Source organism: Bos grunniens, chromosome 2 (assembly GCF_055505025.1).
Source record: "Bos grunniens cultivar Pamir isolate PY7600 chromosome 2, Bosgru_T2T1.0, whole genome shotgun sequence".
Classification (NCBI taxonomy): domain Eukaryota; kingdom Metazoa; phylum Chordata; class Mammalia; order Artiodactyla; family Bovidae; genus Bos; species Bos grunniens.
In genome coordinates this window covers 45,056,873-45,072,088 of record NC_141166.1, presented here as the reverse complement: position 1 = coordinate 45,072,088, position 15,216 = coordinate 45,056,873, and positions in this window count along the sequence as shown.

Here is a 15,216-nt window from a genome sequence, read left to right as displayed (position 1 = left end):
TCTGGAATGTTGTGTCCCCCATCTCTGACTGTCCTTCTCCTGTTTGTTACAGTTCAAATGTCTCCTCCTTTATCCCCAGTTCCTCTGGAAAATGTTATTGGCTGCAACTATGTGGTCCCCAAAACTTTTCACATCGGTACTGGAACTTTTTGTGCATGTGTCTGGCTCTTCCACAAGATCATGAATTCCTCAAAGGGCAGAGACTGTATCTTATTCATATATGTGTTTTCTCCAGCACCTTGCATATGGCATCTTGTACATACAGAAGTTCAGCAATGTTTCTCAAACTAAAAGATAAGAGATACTACTAAGAAATATCTGGCAACACTTTGAAAACTAGATTAGAGTAACAGAAACAACTAGGGGAGCGCTGGTTGTATTAATCCATGTATGAAGTGATGAGGAATGAGAAAGGAGGGAAAGTAAAATACATTTGGAAAAAACTGAAAAGCACAGTTAACAGAGTGAACAAAGGCATGAAGGAGAGAAAGAGTCCAAGATGACCCCAGGGTGTCTAGGTTGGAAGAATGCTGAGAGCAGATAACTGATATCATTGCTACATCAACGGATAGATACTGAATGCCTCTCAAGTTCAAGGTACTGTGCTGAGTCACAGGGAGGTCACAGGGAGGAGTAAGAACCATTCTATACCCTAGGAAGTAAAATCATGTTATTTTACCAAAAGCAGTTTAGATTCTCTTAGTATTATATTTTGATCACTTAACCCCTTTTTTCCCTTGATAATTCATGTAGGGGATTGATGAGTGAGTTAAGAAATGACTCTCTCCCTTTGCTGCCTCACGGTCATATTTGTATTTTTCTTTGAGCTGCTTGGGAAAAGTCATTTGAAAAATATGTCACGGAAAAACAAACAAAGCAAACAGATGAATAGCTGATCACTAGAACATTTGTTCAGTTATGTGCTTTGAGGCAAGGCTATGCCAAAGAACATGACATCACCGAAGTGCTGTCACTGATTTTCATCAGTCATGCTTTTCAAACGTCTCTAATTGTCCCTGATTCACTGTTCTTTTTGCTACCATCCCTCTCAAGATTTTCATCATCTTGAAGTAGTTTTGCAAAAGTTTGCAAGCTTATCTTCCCCTACTTTCTCGCTTCTTCCTTTGAAACATCATGCATAATACGCGCCCCCCCCCCCATTACAATGCTTTTATTTGAAAAACACACGTTACAAAACATCAAGTACTGTATGATTCTGATTTTGTTGAAAACAGAAAACCCCAACCCACAAACATACATACATACATTTATATCCATTGCATTACATATATAAATATATATATCCACTGTATTTTTTTCCTATTGCTGCTATAACAAATTACCATAAACTCAGTTACTTAAAACAACACAAAGATATTATCTTACAGATCTGGAGATCAGAAGTCCAAAACTGGTCTCAGCTGGCTAAAATCAAGGTGTGGACAGAACTGCATTCCTTCTGAAAGTTTTGGGGAGAATCTTTTTCTTAACCTTTTCTAGTTTGTAGAGGCTACCTACACTCCTTGGCTCATGGACCCATCCTCCATCTTCAAAGCCAGCAGAATAAAATCTTCTAACCTCCCTCCGTCTCTGACTCTGCCCCTCCTGCCCTCCTCTTATAAGCACCATTGTGATTACATTGAGCCCAGCCAGATAACTCAGAACCATCTTTCCATCTCAAGATCCTTAACTTTATAATATCTGCAAATCCTTTGTGCCATGTAAAGTAACATATTCACAAATTCTGGGAACTGGGATGTGGATGTCTTTGGAGAGGAGGGGCATGGTTCTGTCTAACCACATGTTAATAGATTGATTATCTCTAGATTAAGAACTTCAAGTGATTTTAATTTGTACTTCTTTGTGTTTGATTACTATGCCCAGTTCTCAAAAATGACCTTGCATTACTTTTTATTTGTAGAGAATGATTGACCGAAAAAACTGTAGATGTCACTATACAGGACATTTGCCATTTCCTGCTCTGCCTCATCCCTTCTTCTGGAGATAGGATGTGTCTTTGGGAACTACACCTCCCAATGCAGCCTCCAACTCAACTGTGCAGTTCTAAAGACTGTTGCCAATCATGGTACCTGGTTACCTGGGTTACAGGTGAGAGCATGTTATCCCATTGGGATAACCAAAGGCATTTCCAGTGTTTTTTCCCCTTCTTTTTCTTCCTTTTTTCTTTTTTTTTAACCTAGAATTAGAAGTCAGTTTTTCTCTGTTGGGAAAGGCAAACCAGAAAATGTTGGTGACTATGAAATCTAATATCACAGAAGCATGAGAGTAAAACAGATCTGAGGAAAACAGAGTGGGAGAATCCTAATAGTATTTGCATGCAAAGTCTGAGGGCCAGCGAGCTACATTCCTCTTCTTACCTAGGCTTAGATGTATAAATCAATAGATTTCTCTTTCTGCCAAAACGGGCTGTTTCTATCATTTGGGCTGTTTCTATCATTTGCAACAAGAGTTGGGTTAAAATAGTTAGGAATGTTTCTAAGCCTGCAACAATTCCCTGCTGCCTGTTACTGTCTCAAATTAGCTCCTCTGACTGCCTTCAAAGCTGTTTACCAGTTCCCTCCTTCTCTGCCCCCTCTTCTCAACATTGCTTTGCTCTGACTGCCCTTCTCATCTTCCCTTACTCACTTTATGGTGTTTGCTTTCGTGGTTTTGCTCTTGTTCTCCTTGTCTGTACTATTTTCACCTCCCCTCCTTATCTATCCAATCCTGTCCAATCTTCCCAGCTACTTCTAGGACACTCCATGAAATAACCCCCAAATCAGCTAGCAGAGACTCCCTTCTCTGGATGTTTATAGTATGCAAGATCTGCACCCTGCATTCAACACCTATGTCCACTTTTAATGGTTCAGGGTAACTCCAAATAAATGATAAAACCCATGAAGACAAGAGCTATCCATGTTGTACAACTAGAGCTAGCTGTTCATGTTAGTTGATGAAAAAGTGAAAGTGAAGTCACTCAGTTGTGTCCAACTCTTTGGGACCCCATGGACTGTAGCCTACCAGGTTCTTCTGTCCATGGGATTTTCCAGACAAGAATACTGGAGTGGGTTGCCATTTCCTTCTCCAGGAGATCTTCCCAACCCAGGGATTGAACCCAGGTCTCCCGCATTGTAGGCAGGCACTTTACTGTCTGAGCCACCAGGGAACTTCCCAGTTGATGAGATTACACATTAAGCCAGAGCTCAGCAATATTAAGGTACAGTCCTCCTTGGGAGAAAGCACAGTGGACACAGTGAATATTTATAAGTTAGGTATAGTCTGGTACATTGGAGGACAGTTTCATGACATTAAGTTGTCACCCTTATGTTGTGTGTTTTCTCATCTTTTTCACAAAGATTATTTAAGAATGGGAAGTAAGATCTGATGGGAAAAGATGAAGAAGACAGAATCATTTAGCCGTGAGAAAAAATAAAAATGGAGGCAAACCTAACAGCAATCTTAACATTTTATACAAAAGGTAGGGTTTTCCTCTCTTGGACTTAAGATTAAAGTAGGGAATAAGGATATAATCCTCTAATGAAATTAAAGTGTGCCTAGATAGACTTTTTACCATAAGGATATCAAACAATGAAATGAATTCTGAACTTTGTATAATGTGGGGCTTCCCCAGTGGCTCAGTGGTAAAGAATCTGCTTGCAATGAAGGAGCTGCAGGAGATGCTGGTTCTATCTCTAGGTTGGGAAGAGTCCCTGGAAGAGGAAATGGCAACCCGTTACAGTATTCTTGCCTGGAAAATTCCATGGACTGAGCAGACTGGTGGGCAACAGTTCACGTGGTCACAGAGTTGGACATGACTGAATACACAGATTTCTCACCATAAGGATGTCAAACAATGAATTCTTAACTTTGTATAATGTATTTCTAAAGGTGAGGAGTTGAAAAAGATGAGCATAAAGTTTTTTTAAACACCAGGAAAATCCTCTAAGGACCATAGTCTCATTGAAAATAAATTAAACTTGAAGACTTCCCTGGAGGTCCGGTGGAAGAATCTGCCTGCCAATACAGGGGACGTGGGTTCGACCCCTGATCTAGGAAGATTCACATGCCGTGGGTCAACTAAGCCTGTGCGCTGCAAAAACTGAGCCCACATTCTAGAACCCAGGCACTGCAACTACTGAAGCCCATGTGCCTAGAGCCTGTGTGCCTAGGGCCCGTGCTCCCCAACAAAAGAAGTCACTGCAATGAGAAGCCCATGCACCATACGGAAGGGTAGCCTCCACTCGCTGCAACTAGAGAAAGCCTGCACAGCAACAAAAACCCAGAGCAACCAAAAATAAATTAATTAAAAAATAAATAATTCAAATACTATTCTAAAAAAAATTTAAATAAAAGTTTGAAGCCGTGAACCAATATTAGAGAGTATACCCAACTGTCCTCCATAAGTAACTGAAAGCACTTGTAACAAATTTCATCTTTCCTTTTCTATCTCAGGAATTCATTTTGGCCTTCATTTTGAGTGGGGAGGGAAAAAGCCATATTGGCATCAACGCTTTCCATCATGAATAGAAAATAGTTATTAACAGTATTTTCATTCACTGTTTTTGTCATTACACTGTATTTTAGAAGCTGAACAAACAATGGGGAGGCCACTCTTCCAGAAATAATTCCTTTCCAAACCCTTTCTCTTACAGACCAATACAGAAGTTGGACACTATTACTGAAGGCAAGAAAAAGTGCATGTGGTGGGGGACTTCCCTGGTGCTCCAGTGACTAAGACTCTGCCCTCTCAATGCAGGGGGGACCCAAGTTCAATCCCTGGTTGAGGAACTAGATCCCCAACATGCTCCAACTAAGAGTTTGAACGCCGCAACTAAAAAACAAAAAGTGTGAAAATAGTATGCGGGCTTCCCAGGTGGTGCTAGTAGTAAAGAACACGCCTGCCAATGCAGGAGATGCAAGAGGTGTGGGTTTGATCCCTGGGACGGGAAGACCTCCTGGAGGAGGACACAGCAACCCATTCCAGTATTCTTGCCTGGAGAATTCCATGGGCAGAGGAGCCTGGCGGGCTACAGTCCATTGGGTTGCAAAGAGTCAGACACGACTGAAGTGACTTAGCGCACAGACCGACAGGAGCACGTAACAGGGAGTGAATGCTGTCTGACCTCAGAGAATGAATAAAATGAACGAGAGGAAGGAAATGGATATTTGAATAAATAGAGAAGGTTTGAGCAATGATATAGGCTGTATATTTAAATGCATACCAGTGCCCCAAATGCTGCATGTGTATTTCGAGATCACATTCTCAGATGAACACAGTTAGTTCTTATGTGCGTCACCACAGTAAACAAAACTGGGCTTTTTCTAAAGAACACCAGTTGTTGGTGAAAGGGACTGCTACCCTTTTTCCAGTGGGGGAAGGAGGTGTATCTTCCTTTCTGTGCTTTTTAGCAGTCAGAGTCAATTGTTGTGGCTATAAATCTCAATTCTCAAACTAATGTGCACAAGATATCACATTTATTTGTTTTCTTGGATTAATTTTGACTTGGAAACTCCCTTCCACCAAGTAAGAAATTCAGCCTCAGTTATTCCTGGGGTTCCCCTCTCCTGCAGTTCCCTATACCCTGCCAAGGAAGTACAGAGGCCTCACACAGCCTCCAAGCCATGGGAGGTCCCTTCTGTCATCCACCCATGTCGGGTTCTGAGGCTCCCACTGCCTTGGGAGTGGGAGTTCCAAGCCGCTCAGACTTAGGACTCTGCTGCTTTCACACAGTCCTCGGGTACTTGAGTCTTTGCTGATCTGGAAATATGTAGTCACATCCTCGGGTTACTCAGAGGAAAGAGGGGAGGGTGCACAGACATATCTCATTTTCCTCAGGGAAAATACCCTTTTCCCTCAGAGGCAAACCCAGTTAGTTCTCTTTTCCTTCAGGAAATTAATATCAAGAAAGGAAGTACCTTGCAGACAACTTCCTGCTTTCCTCCTTATGACGCGTGATTATTCCCTCCAGGCAAAGAAGCAGGGGCCTACTACTTTCCCGAATTTAGGATGTAAAAAGATGAAAATAATCGAGGATTGAGTATACCCACTGTCAGATTGCCCAATACACACTGTCAGATTGCCCAAGCTTACTTAGCTGACTGAGAATTTTTTGCCTGAAGCCTTCAGGCAAAAGGGCCAATCACTAGAAAGCTTCTTGGTAGCTCCCCTCTTCTAGAAATTCAATCAGAAATTCTGACTGAGGAGGAAAAGTTGAAGATCAGAGAAGTGAGGAAAATGCATGCATGGAATCATTTCCATAGTTCACATTTAGTCATACAAGATTAATTCCAGTAGGAAAAATGTTAGAATCATGAGCACTTATAGGTCAATAGATAAAGTTAGGATATTTCAAAAGTGATTTTGTCCTTTGAGAACCTGATTCTCCCTTAAAAACATTGAAGTGAAGTGAAAGTGTAAGTCGCTCAGTCGTGTCCAACTCTTTGCAGCCCCACGCACTGTATCCTGCCGGGCTCCTCTGTCCATGGAATTCTCCAGGCAAGAATACTGGAGTGGGTAACCATTTTCTTGGCCAGTTAAAAATGCTGACGAGAAGCTAATTTAGAGAGTTACATTGTAAGAAGAATCACCATGAGATTGTAGGAAGTCCCTTCACATTATGTTTAACTCATTCGTTGATTTTTTTTCTCTAAATTAATTTGGTAAACAGGAAGGCAAGGCACTACCAGCAGTTTCTTTACTGATATATTTGCAACCTCTATGGCAACTTTGGCTGTATAATTACTGTTTTTCTTTTCCTAGAAATACATGAGTTGACAAAGGGAAACAGGAGTCTCATTTTGTCTGAAGATTTCGTATTCTCTGTTCCTCTGCTCCAGTTTTGGATACATTTATGTTTGTGATAGCAATGCTAAGTACAAGTTATAATTAGAATATCATGGTAATGTAGAGTGAGTAGTGTATATATATATATATATATACTCCAGAGATTCTTTGCTGTTACCACAACAAATAGTGGGAAATCACAAGGGCCTCTTATGCATTTTTCTATTTGAAGGGCTATCCATGTAGAATATTTGTCAAAACTCTAAGTGAAAGATTTTTTTCCTAAATATTTTTTACCATCTTTCCTATTTATATTTTATGCTTTTATTTCTGTAACAGAAACTTTCTTTCCTTTAAGTATTGTCCAAATGGACCTTTAATTAAATATCAGTGTTTGTTTAGAATGTTCCTTAGCTAGATCATATTTCCTTAAATTTATTCTAGAGGAAGACATATGTACAGCTGCCATTGATTATCCTTGTCTATATATCATGGTTCATAGAATCAGGGACATTAAAACTGTATGTACAGAAGGCCAACAAAAAAGTTTTTAGCTCTCAGTGTAATGTGAGGACGTGTGTCTGTCTCTTTGTTTAAGGCTCTAGGAAGTAGGGAGAAAAATCTTTTTCCTCCAGCATTCTCTAAGCAGGAGAGCAACTGAAGAATATGTCACCTTCATGCAGATTTTATCACATAAAAATGTGTACTCCTAGAGTGTTGTATAGAATAAAGAATTATCATGGATGATTCCATCTGAATTTCTGGCATTGCCTAATCTTCTCTGGGGGCTTCTCTGATGGCTCAGCGGTAAAAAATCCACCTACAATCAGGAGACACAGGAGATGCAGTTTCAGTCCCTGGGTTGGGAAGATCCCCTGGAGGAGGAGATGGCAATCCACTCCAGTATTCTTGCCTGGAAAATCCCATGGACAGAGGAGCCTGGCGGGCAATAGTCCATGGGGTTGCAAAGAGTCGGACACAACTGTGTGCCTAAGCACGTAACCTTCTCTCGCTCTAATCCACGTCTACCCTAGACCTGAGCATTCATTCAGGAAAAACTTATTGAGGGCTTACCATGTAGTGGGTGTATTCCTAGAAACATAAAAGCAAAGGCAGTCTAGGACTGAAAAGTGAAGTTGTCTCTGAGACCGGTCAGGATGAGAGCTCAGCTCTGCCGCCTAGCTGGGCCTGAAGAGTAAGGGCAGGGGGCTCAGAGTTGCAGACCAAACATCTAGTGCAGAGCAGGTTCTGCACTAGAGAAGGATGAGCCCAGCAAAGGTGATGGTGGGAACCTGTTCAGTCAGTCTCCTGAGAGTGACAGATGTGTGGTCATGAAGAGTGATTAACAGAATCCCAGGGAGGTGGTCAGCAGAACAGAGACCTGGAAACAGATCGCACAGTTGTGGGTCTAGGATTCGAGGTACTGTTCTAGCTCCAAGAAAGATAAGAGCAAGATAGATCCCAGACCTAGAATAACTAGAGTGGAAACTACAGAAGATACTGCTGCTTGCCACCAAAAAGCTTCCCTCCCTGGCAGTCAGGGGGTGGCCATGTGATCCAATTCCAAAGCAAGACATATTATGGGATATCTGTTGGGACCGGCTTTGGGGAATTATTTTGCCTTCCTTATAATTAGGGCTAACTGTTACTGGCAAGAACCTTTTCTTCCTTTTCTTTTCCAGCCTTGAATACCAACATGCTGCGTGCTACATTAGTATATCATGATCAAAGGCAGTATGCTAAGGATGGTGGAACCAGAAGAGAGAAACAGGTTGAGTCTTTGAAATTGTGCAGCCACAGTTCCAGCCTTAGATGTCCTGCCTCCAGATTTATTGTAATTAAACAAAAACAGAGAAACAAAACATACTTTTTTTGATTAAACTGTTGGGATTTTTGTTGCTTATGCATTTTGAACTGAAATACACAGAGTCAAACATATTCTGGACTGAAACAGAAACCACGGTGAACACACTATGAAAAAATAAGTGGTTGAGGTGAAGATTTAGCTATTGAGAGAGAGGTAAGAAATGGGAAACAGTGCACAGGGAGCAAAGTCAAAACTCAGTGATTAGAACCAGGAAATGTGTTCAGACAGAGCATAAGGTTGATTTTCAGGCTTCTTGAATATCCTACAGCCAGAAGCAGAATTGGACTCAGAACCTAGAAGGGGGACAAGAAATCTAGATTAGGGCATGGAGAGTTTTGGGGAGCAAGGAAGACAGAAAGCATCAAAGTCTATGTCCTTCATTGTGAAATTCCTCTTAAAATTTCATTCCATTGTTTAAAAACTCCAAGATAATGTCTTTCATCATATAAACCAAAAAAAGTAGACACTATTTTGCCAAGGTTCTTCTTAGAAAATCACGAAGTTTATTTCCCCATTGATAAGTTGGTTAAAATGTCTATCTTAATTATAAAAAATGAACGTCAAAAGATCTCCTAGGACTAATAACTATGAAGCCTGTCTTACAGGATGAACACCTATGAAGACTTTATTTCAGTATAAAAATATACCAATAATATAAATGTAGTATTATATTAGCCATTGAGATGAGTCACATTTAAAGATGGTTAAAATTTTTATTATTAAAAAGTAGGAATAGAGAAGGTATAAGTTGTAGGAAAGTTAAGCTTGTTGCCAAAATACATAATTAAATTCTAACTGGAATTAGAGAAAACATTTTGAGAATCCATGATCTATATCTGAGAGTCTTGGGAAAAAGAAGGGAAGGGATAAATGCAGGGTTGAAAAGTGAGGACATAGCCATTCTAGAGGGAGCAGGGAGCTGTGTTCTAGGAGACAGAGGGCCCATGAGTTCAGACTGGGTGCCCTCCTAGACATTCGTGGTGAGAATAAGACTCTTGCTCCTCTGCTCCTATTATCTTCTGGGAATAGAAATCCAGGAGCTTAGAGTGTAGCATCCTCCCCCAAGAGAGCAAAAAGCCATCTCAGGGGGAAGAAAGCAGTCATAGTTGACATGTCCCTGTTGGGCCCTTTTACAGGTAAAGCAGAGGAGTAGCATCTCAGGTGAGGCCCAGTGTTTGGTAGGGCAGCAGGAGGCATAAAGGTTACCTGAAGTCAGTTCAGGTATAGGTTGTATATAATACTGGTTTTAGAGTCTAACTGTGGGTTGGGGCAGATGTCTGTTCACCTGAATTTGGTTATTCCTGATGTCAAAGTTTCAGACCCACCAAAAGAAAGCACTGGTCCACTGAGTTACATGGCACAGCATCTTGAAAGAGTTTGATTCACTGGATAGAGCCTGAGGTGTGAGTTACCTTTAACAAAGTGTGAGGTTCAACTGCGATCTCATTTCTAGAAAGCCTGACCTTGTTGTCAACTTTGCACGGATGCAGCGCCATTTTGCTCTTCAAAACTCTTCGATTTCACACTTGGTTCCTAAGGCTGTTTCTCTAAGCCCTTTTCAGCCAATGGACCAAATGGCTGATCCCTTCCAAGAAATCTGATCAGCAGCGAGAATAATAAGGGAAGCCTCGGCTTCTGACTTGACTTGGGGCTACATAGAAGTGACCCCCTTTCTCAGCGAGACTAAGTAATTTGATTGAGGAGGTCTGTCTACTAGAGGAATCCTTCTCAGTCCAAAATTGTTGTTTCTTCAAGGATGAGAAGAAAGATTCAGCCCAAGAGGAACTTTGCCACACTGACCTGATTCTTCACTCACGGTGAAGAGTTTTCCTGACCCCACAAAGATCTCTTTACCTGCTTGACTGTGCCTGAAATTTCTTTCTCTACAAGTCCCTTCATGGACTATTAGAGATAAAAGCCAAATGCCTAATGAAGAGATACACTGACTGAAACTCATCCATACCAGGGTAATAGACAATTAATCAACAAGCCTAGGTGACTGATGTAAGGGAAGCAACTGGGTCTTTGGAGTGGTTGATGGGGTAGAGAGAGGCCTGCATGGAGCAGGAAGACCTAGATGATCTTTTTTAGGAAGAGGAAGATGGAGACTTTAAAGGTAAATGTCATTTATTCTACTCAAGAATATGGCTTTTGATATGGTGCTGTTAGCTGTATGCACATTGCTGTACATTAGATTTCTAGAACTTTTTTCATCTTGCATAATTGCAACTGTGTACCCACTGGACAACTGGAAACATTTTTAAAAAGTCTTTAATAACAGTGTATGTTCTTAAGGAGGTAAGCTATTTTCTTCAAGTCTTAATTTCAGTACAAGAACAGCATAACATTTAACATGGTAAAGCCCTTGTTATGTGCCAAGTACTGTTCTTAGTGCTTGTTATATTTTTTTACAGTTATTACAAAATACTGGCTGTATTCCCTGTGTCATACAATACATCCTTGTAGCCCATCTTATACCCAAAAGCTTGTACCTCCCACCTCCAGCCCCTGTATTGCCCCTCCCCACTTTAGGGAAAGTCTCCTCTGTAATGTCTGACTCTTTTGTGATCCCGTGGACAGTAGCACACCAGGCTCCTCTGTCCATGGGATTTCCCAGGCAAGAATAATGGAGGAGGTTGCCATTTCCTTCTCCAGGGGATCTTCCCAACCCAGGGACCAAACCCGAGTCTCCTGCGTTGCAGGCAGATTCTTTACCATCTGAGCCACCAGCATGCTTTTTATATAATATCTTCTCCAGGGGATCTTCCTGACCCAGGGATTGAATCTGAGTCTCTTACATCTCTTGCTTGGGCAGGCAGGTTCTTTACCAACTGAGCCACTGGGGACGCTCCTATAGTATCTCAGTCTGATGAAAAAAAAAGTGCAAGACTTCTATTGGAGGAAAAGTAATACTGTACTGAAAGGCAAATCCTCCCTTTTATATTTCAGATTTAGAACCAATTATTACATATTTCAAATGAATGGATCTGAGATAATGAATTTAACATAAAGAACAATATTTAAAAGAATTGTAAGATGTTCTGGGGGCTTCCTTGGGGGCTCAGATGGTAAAGAATCCGCCTGCAATGCAGGAGACCAAGGTTTGATCCCTAGGTTGGGAAGATTCCCTGGAGAAGGAAATGGCAACCCACTCCAGTATTCTTGCCTGGAGAATTCCATGGACAGAGGAGCCTGGCGGGCTACAGTCTGTGGCGTTGCAGTCAGGCACATTGTAAATATAAATGTTCATTAAAATAGACACACAAACATGACATGTTTGTCATAGTTCTGATATTTTACTGCTTGTGGTGAAAACTGCCCTGATTTTTCTTACTGAGATGCTTTTCTTAGCTTGGGCTGTCATAGTACTCTTAATGTTTCTGCCCTAGATCCAGGCATCCTAGTAAAAGAGTCAGTGAATGGAATGATTATAACCTAAGATCAGTCTTCATCCAGGAAGCATACCAATGGGTTGCTGATGGACCTTCAACTAGAATAGTTTTCTCCTTTGTTGTGTTGACTTTAGCCCGACTCTCTGGAGCCACAAACACACACAGAAAAATATCAGGCTTGCCCCTACCTACACAAAGTGAACCATTACCGTCACTTGAAGCACGCTTCAAATCACATAAAAACGCTTACTCTAAATACACTATGTCTACTGTCGACTTGGTTACATTTTCCAAATCAGTTGTGTGGGGTGGGAAACCTTCAACTCTGCAGTTTAAATTTAGATCAAGCTCCCATATCAAATTCCCACACTCCCTCTTTATTTTAACCTCCCAGAATAATGCTCTCTTTAATCCTCTGCTGTCCTTCCTGCTTATCTGCTTTCATTTTTCTTATATCCTAATCCACCTTATAAGATCCGTTTCAGGCTCCTATCCAGGCTAATGCTTTAGTCTCCTCCTGGCTCTCATCAATCTCCCCTCTTCTGGTCCTAACAGCTGGGATCCCCAAGCCCTCACTCTTAAGCTCAGTCCTACACTTAGGTTTAGAAACAACTCCCAGTCAGGTCTGGAGCAACGAAAAGAGCCCTAGGCCACTATCTGGACAACTCAGCCTCAAGTTAGCCTGTCTGATGATGTCATTTGAACATTTGCCAAGCATTTATTCAGCGCCTACCTCTGCTACCATTCAGCCCCTACCACGTGCAAGGCACTGTGCAAAGCAATGGAGACCCAACAAATACCGAGACATCGCCCTTATCTTAAAAGTCTTTCAGTTTTGAAGTGAAGACGGACAAGTTAACCCGCAGTCACAGTAGAGTGCTAAGTGCAAGGACAAGGTCAAGGGCAGAATACTGTGGGAGTCCCTAGGGGAGGCACCAACATGGGAGCCTGGTGTGGGTACAGGAGTCAGAAAAAACCAACTCCCAGAAGAGTTGGTTTCTGTACAAAGATCTGAAGGATGAGTAGGAATTACTAAGCATGTAGGGAAGATGTGTCTACCTATCTGTCTATCTATCTAGAGACAGGCCAGAGGTTAAAAACAGAATAGCACGTTCCAGGAACTCTAAGTAGCTCTGTTTGGCAATATAATAGTAGTTAAGATCATGATCTCAAAGCTAGACTGCACAAGTTTGAATTCAGACTGCTGCTATGTCACCCTGGACAAGGCATTTAATCTCTTTTTGCCTCAGTTTCCTCATCCGTAAAATAGAAATAATAATAGAACGTGCCTTAGAAGATTGTTGTAAGAAGTAATAGACAGGTATATGCACTTAGAATGATGCCAGGCATATAACATAGTAATAAGGGTTACTATTATTTAGCCATAGTATGAAATGAAAGATTGTGAGTGACCAAAGAAAACTCTTGTATACCATGGTAAGAAGTTTGGACTTTAAAAGCATTTGCTGAACCCCTGTTGCCCTCAGGATAAACAGGGAAATTATGCATTTTTAAACAGATCACTCTGCTGCAGTGCACACATCTGTCTGGAGGGAACCAGCTGGAAGAAAGTCTGCTCTGCCCACAGCCCTTGCTGGGAAGATGCTGATTGTCTTGCTCCATCCTCTGTCCCATTGAAAAATGACACTAGGGGAACAGGATGGTTGGGAAAATGATGAAATCACAAGAGGTTTTTATTTTCATTATTAAACTTTTTATTTTCTATTGGCGTTAACAATGTTGTGATAGTTTCAGGTAAACAGCTAAGGGACCCAGCCATACATATGCATGCATCCTTTCTCCCCCAAACTCCCCTCCCAACCAGGCTGCCATGTGGTCTTTGAAGTGCTTGTGTAAATGGATGCATGTGTAAATGTCTCTTGAGCAGCTGGATATTCAATTCTGAAGGCAAGATTTGGAAGTAGTCAGCATTACGAGGATACTCGAAGGTCTAGAAGTAGAGTTAAGATTATCCAGGGAGGCTGAGTAGATGGAGAAAAAGAGAGCTTCCAAGAACACTGAGCAAGACCACCATTGAAGAGACATAAGCAAAAGAAGAGCCCTTGAAATATATTGAGGAGTAACTGGAGAGGCAGGAGAAAATCCAGAAGTGCCTAGTGTTATTGAAGCCAAAGGGGGAATTCATTTCAGAAAGCAGGAGCCATAACCAAATGCTGCTAGTTCAGTACATGAGCTGGCTTCCCTGGTGGCTCAGGTGATAAAGAATCTGCCTGCAATGTGGGAGACCAAGGTTTGATTCCTGAGTCAGGAAGATCCCCTGGAGAAGGGCATGGGTACCTACTTAAGTATTCTTGCCCGGAGAATCCCATGGACAGGGGAGCCTCACAGACTACAGTCCATGGGGTTGTAAAGAGTTGGACGTGACTGAGCAACTAACACACATGCACAAGTGCATGAGATAAGAAGGGAAAATAGTTCATTTGCGACAGGGAGGACTTTAGTGAGAAGAGTTTCAGTGGAATGTTTAGCAGAAGCTGGGTTGCAGAGGATAGAGAGGTGAATGGGAGGTGAGGAATGGAGGAGGTGAGTAGAATTTAGATGGGAGGATTCAAGAAGATAGTTTGGGAGGCTAGTGGATTCAAGAAGTTGAGAGGTAAAAAGGGAGAGAGGCAGGTGTAGAGACACTGTGGAGCTGAAGGGTGAGCTATTAAATGCGGATAGTAAAGAGCCAGCAAAACCTAGATAGTGTGTTGAAAAGCAGAGACATTACTCTGCCAACAAAGGTCTGTATAGTCAAGCTATGGTCTTACCAGTGATCACACACTGTTGTGAGAGCTGGACTGGAAAGAAGGCAGAAGGCCAAAGAATTGATGCCTTTGAACTGAGGTGTTGGAGAAGATTCCCCAAAGTCCCTTGGACAGCAAGGAGATCAAACAAGCCAATCTGAAAGGAAATCAACCCTGAATATTCACTGGAAGGACTGATGGTGAAGCTCCAGTATTTCGGTCATCAGATGAGAATAGACGACTCATTGAAAAGTCCCTGATGCCAGGAAAGATAGAGGGCAGAAGGAGAAGAGGGTGTCAGAGGATGAGTTGGCTGGATGGCATCTCCGATGCAATGAACATAATCTTGGACAAACTCTGGGAGATGATGAGGGACAGAGTGTGCTGCAGTCCATGGGGTCACAAGGAGTTGGACACGACTGGGTG